This window comes from Eretmochelys imbricata, chromosome 10 (genome assembly GCF_965152235.1).
Source record: "Eretmochelys imbricata isolate rEreImb1 chromosome 10, rEreImb1.hap1, whole genome shotgun sequence".
NCBI classification, from domain to species: Eukaryota; Metazoa; Chordata; order Testudines; family Cheloniidae; genus Eretmochelys; species Eretmochelys imbricata.
In genome coordinates, this window is record NC_135581.1 from 25,961,750 (window position 1) to 25,967,953 (window position 6,204).

Here is a 6,204-nt window from a genome sequence, read left to right on the forward strand (position 1 = left end):
AATCAGATTAAAAACATAAAGAATCCCTCTAGGCAAAACCTTAAGTTACAAAAAGATACAAAACCAGGAATATACATTCCATTCAGCACAGCTTATTTACCAGCCATTTAAACAAAAGGAAATTAACGCATTTCTAGCTAGATTACTTACTAACAAGTTCTAATACTCCATTCCTGTTCTGTTCCCGGCAAAAGCATCACACAGACAGACAGACCCTTCCGCCCCCCCGCATCCAGCTTTGAAAGTAACTTGTCTCCTCATTGGTTATTTTGGTCAGGTGCCAGCGAGGTTATCTTAGCTTCTTAACCCTTTACAGGTGAAAGGGTTTGGCCTCTGGCCAGGAGGGATTTTATAAGTTCTGTATACAGAAAGGTGGTTACGTTTCCCTTTATATTTATGACAGTACCAATGTGAGATTTCTAAAGATATCTACAGCACTTGACCCAAGGTTTAAGAATCTGAAATGCCTTCCAAAATCTGAGAGGGACAAGGTATAAAGCATGCTTTCAGAAGTCTTAAAAGAGCAACACTCTGATGCGTAAACTACAGAACCCGAACCACCAAAAAAGAAAATCAACCTTCTGCCCGTGGCATCTGATTCAGATAATGAAAATGAACATGTATCGGTCTGCACTGTTTTGGATTGTTATCAAGCAGAACCCATCATCAGCATGGACACGCCCTCTGAAATGATGGTTGGAGCATGAAGGGACATATGAACCTTTAGCGCATCTGGCACTAAATATCTTGTGACACTGGCTACAACAGTGCCATGAGAACACCTGTTCTCGCTTTCAGGTGACATTGTAAACAAGAAGCAGCAGCATTATCTCCTGCAAATGTAAACAAACTTGTTTGTCTGAGTGACAGGCTGAACAAGAAGTAGGACTGAGTGGACTTGTAGGCACTAAAGGTTACATTGTTTTATTTTTGAGTGCAGTTTTTTTTTAAATACATAATTCTATATTTATAAGTTCAACTTTCATGATAAAGAGATTGGACTACAGTACTTGTATGAGGTGAACTAAAAATATTTCTTTTGTTTTTTTACAGTGCAAACATTTGTAATAAAAAATAAATATAAAGTGAGCTCTGTACACTTTGTATTCTGCGTTGTAATTGAAATCAATATATTTGCAAATGTAGACAGCATCCAAAAATATTTAAATAAATGGTATTCTATTATTAACAGTGCGATTAATCGTGATTAATTTTTTAAATCGCTTTACAGCCCTAGAAATTATATGAATGGTGGAAGAAACTGAAAAGCAAAACCAAAACCCAACTGATTTGGAGATTTAAAAACAGATTTTGCTGGGTACCAGTAATTAATACAAGTTTAGATAAACTAACCTGTTTACACCATCTGAAAGGAGGAACTCTGGCTTTAGCAGAAGCAGGGCTGACTCTAGTATTTTTGCCACCCCAAGCAAAAAAATTTTCCGCTGCCCCTGCTTTTTTTTCATGCGCCCCGCCCCCGGCTCCACCCCAACTCCACCCCTTCCCAACCCCTTCCCCAAATCCCCGGCCCTGCCTTCTCCCCCGGGCGTGCCGCATTTCCCCATTGCTTCCTGCAGCTCCCCCCCCGCAATCCCACACCTGAGCTCACCTCCACTCCGCATGCTCCCCTGAATACGCTGCCGCTCTGCTTCTCACCCTGCCCTCTCAGGCGAGGGAGAGGCCGCGCGCTCAGGGGAGCAGGCAGAGGCGGAGCGGAGGCAAGCTGGGGCAGCGGGGGCACATTTCTAGCCAGGGGCTGCATGGCCGGCTCCGGAATGCCGCCCCTAGAAATGTGCCGCCCAAAACACCTGCTTGTTTTGCTGGTGCCTAGAGCCGGCCTTGAGCAGAAGAACTGCTATTTCTAATCCAGGCAAACAGTGATATTTTGGCAATAATATGTGTTTGTAATGGAATTGATTGTGTGCTGTTTCCTACTTTTAACATTCATTTCAGTAAACAATTTGGACGTTCCTGAATGAATGAACTCAAAGTTCTAAAAATCAATTTCAGGCATTCATGTCTCCATTAATAATATATTAATCTCTGTAGTACTTCTGCAGCACAGTGACTTCAAGGATCTCATGTGGACTATGCAAACATAAATTAAAAGTAATTGAACCAACCAGGGCTGCCTTCAGCACAGCTGTCAGGGAGCTAGTTATGGGCTTTCAAATGCTCAGGCTGGTATTTTTACAACCCTGGGGAGTTTAGAGCAGCCTGCTCTCAGCTACACCAGCCAGTGATGGCTCCCAGGGAGCTGTCAATCAGATTGGGATTGTCAGAATACAGTACGCTCTAGCCACATGCCCCTCAATGCCCAATGTGCTGAGAAGTGGAAGTGTGGGGCAGAAGTCAGTTAGGCCAGCTGTGATCTCCCTCACACTGGGGGGAATGCTCGGGTGACTAGATCCAGCTGTTTTCTGGCCTCTGTGCACCACTATGTCTAGGGATCCTTGTGGTTGCAGATTTGGCAGCATCCTCCATACATGTTTGTCACTTACGTATTCAGTAAAGGCAAGTGTGACCAAGCACAAATGACTATTTCCCCCGTCCACGAAAGCCAGTGCAAATCAGAGGCTTCCTTGGTCGAAGAGCCTATAACTCTACTGTCTTAGCTTTTGAAGATTTTTGGAAGAATTCAGTAAATTAGAAATTAATCTCTGGAAAGGGAATTTTACCATTTTTGATTTCCCCATTTTCTTTGTAAAAACATAAGAACATAATGTGACGGTGTCCCCCATAAGGCTTTATGGAAATATGCTTATGAATGTATATATAAACCCTGTTATAGTCCTAGCCTTCACAACCTCCTCAGGCAAGGAGTTCCACAGGTTGACTCTGCGCTGGGTGAAGAAGATCTTTATGGGATCTTTATAATGATTTTGTTTTGATGCAGAATTGCCTGTTTAAAAATGTGCAGCAATTCAGTTTTCTTCTGTGATTTCATCTTCCCTCAGGACAAGGATTTACACTTGACTAGACCATATTGATATGAAAATTAATCTTCCTTTGATATATCCTTGTATGTTGGCTCATCTATCATTATGGCCTATTTGTACAAGCAGTAAGTGTTTACTTCATCAAGATATTAATTACTATGTTTATGTATACCTAGATTCTGCAAAGACATACACAGTGATTTAGCTTTACAGTTAACCCTATGGACTCCCTGTATGCCTAAATTGTGTGTGGGAGAGTGTGTGCACATGTGCTGGATTAGGGCCTTAGGACAGTAAATTCTTCAGGGTAGGGACTCACTCTTATCATGTATTGTACAGCACCCAAAGCAACTGGGTCACACTCCTCATCAGGAGCTGCTGAGAAAGACACCAAAGACTAAATAATCCTGCATGCACTTTTTTTTTTTAAAACCACTTATTATTGCTTGGCATAGTGTTCTGAGACATGAATTGAATCCGCCTTCCTCCACTGTGAAAATATGGGAGAAATACATGCAGTTATTTCATTTAATGGCGCAACTTGCTACTGCTATGAGTTTTAGGACTGAAAGAAAAAAGTTAGTAAGAAAGAAACTAAAATGTTCTTTTTGTACAAAGATTTTCATGGAACTTTTCAACAAAATGAAATGAAAAATTTGGGGAGTATTTTTCTCCCTCTTTCTGGAAAAAATGGGGGAACCCCCCAAACAACTGAAGTGTAGTCCAGCTCCAGTGTGTTTGGCATGACCAGCGTGTGAACCCCCGCCCCCTTCGGGGAGGCTAGCCCCTGCCCCTTCTGCCTGAGGTTCTGCCCCTATCGCCCCCTCGTACACCAGAGCCCCAAGCCTCCCCAGCGGCCGGAGGAGCCCCAGCCACTTCGAGCCCCAGACCAGCCCACCCTGAGTCCTGGGCTGCCGGCTGGCTGAAGCTGCCCCTGGCCGCCAGCCAGCCCAAGCACTGGCCTGAACCCTGGGCCGACCTGAGCTACCCTGGGCCACTGGCCAGCCCAACCCAGCCCTGGCCACTGGCCGGCCCAAGCCCTGGCCCGATCACTGGGCTGCCAGCCAGCCGAAGCCCCAAGCTCCAGGCCACTGGCCCAAGCAGAGCCTCCGCCGGCTTCAGGGGAGAGGCAGAGCGAGGGTGGGGCCTTGGGGCAGAGGTGGGCAAGGCCACAGCCTGGGTTAAGGGAAACTTAGCCTCCCCTGGTCTATTATATCTGCTGCCCATGGTGTTTGGATCAGCCATTTCAGCAATTATATCCTCTGACATCCTTTACACCTCTGGATTTCACTGGGAGAAGAATGAGGGCATTTGTTAGAGTGACTCTGAATGAAGGATTTGCTGGTATGAAGGGGTGTGTATACTTCTGGTTTATATTTATGAAAAATAAGATAATAACATTTCTCCTCTTTCGTATACATTTTATATGGCACTTCCTTTTGTATGTCTGAAAAGACTGATTGAGCAAATAAAAATGACTACTTGATTCATTGTAACCTTTGAACACATTGTCTAATAAGGAAAGATTATTGGGGTGCTATCAAAATATATCTATATATATGTTTGCATGCTACAAAGTTGTATCTGTCTGATTTTGAAGATTATTGACTTCGAGTAAGAACTCTCCTCTGCACAGGGCAGCTTTTCCTTCTGATCATCATCTTAGGTTTATGACAGACCATTTACATGGAATAGATAATTATGTCACAAACTCTGCCTTGTGTCTGCATGATAGGCACTCTTAAAATAGATTTCTTTCAGAGAGCAAGTAAATCAAGACTGATTGGTGTTTGACCCAGGAAGACTGCTGAAACTCAACGTGAACTACATTCAGCAAGAAAAGAAAATGCCTCATAGGTCCTGTCTATAAGATGTATACATTTCACACTTGTGTAACTACACCAGAGAGAGCCTCCAGTGTAGTTAACCTGCACTGGTTTAAGCATAAATTTGCACTGGTACGATTTGATCCTGGTAAGCAACTGAAATCAGTTGACTTCAGTCATTGGCTCAGATCCATAAGCAGAAGATAAGGTGGCAGCATGGCCAATGCATTGATACAAAAGTGCGTGCTTCTGAGTGACTCACATACACATTAGTCTTTCAGAAATCTTTTGCGGGAAAGAGATGCACACATCTGAGATATCTATGCTCTCAGATGCCAAACCCACTGAAGCACGTTGAGTTTACAACTTTATATAATCAGATGCTCACTGCACCTTGTGCTCTATTGGAAGGAGATAGCCAGAAGTAGCGATGATTTGGCAAACACGGTCAGTGTTTAATCCATATTTAAGTTGGTACCTACTCATGAGGTAGAAAAAATGCTTAATTCTTGGCATTAAATTTAAATTTGATTATTTTGTTACTGGACATAATCTAGAGCAGAATGATAAACAGGATATATCATACTGTTACCCATCAATGTATTTTGGTAACATTAGAATGTCTATATATTATGAAATAGCAAATGTTTTGCACATAGTGAGAATATTTTGTCTGGCCATCTTAAAGCACTTAATGGACATTAAACCACACAACACATCTGTGGGTAACCACAACCAGTATTTTGCAAATGGGGACACTGAGGCACAGAAGTGAGCCATTTGCTCAGTAGCTCTTGACTCGATGGCAGAACGGTAAACAGAACCAGAAGAGCTGGCTCTTAGGCTTGCTCTCTGACCACTAGAAATATGCTCTCTCTTACAAGATGTGTAGTCATGGCTGCTCTCATTGCTCATATTTTCAGTGACTTTTTTTTCTACCCGCAAGATACATATAGCTGAGCCATACACTACCTGAAAGGCATGTATTGCAGCAGTTCTTCCCCTTTCTCCCCCCCCCCCCATTCTGAAACGGATTAAAGAAACCCATGCCACTCAGACCTACATTTTGGAAAGGTTAAAAAAAAAAAAAAACCCAAACCCACAAGTACACTTCATCATGAATTAGCTGGAAAAAGAGAGACCTACAAAAAATAAGTGTTCAAATGTAAGAAAACATTTATTTTCAAACACTTAGTCTGTCCTCCCACATCCTCCCCATAAATAAGAGTCTGATTTGCACAAAGGGAAGTCTTTCCATTCCCGCATGAGACAACTCTGCTGAGATTTTCAAAGCTCCTAGGAGATCTGGATACTGAATTCCGATTATTTTCTAAGAAGTATTCAAATCCCTTAGGGAGGCTTTGGATGACTCGTCCCCCCCCCCAACAAATCCATCCTTTAAAACTGTTTTGAGACGTACTGATGAAAAGGGCTGTATA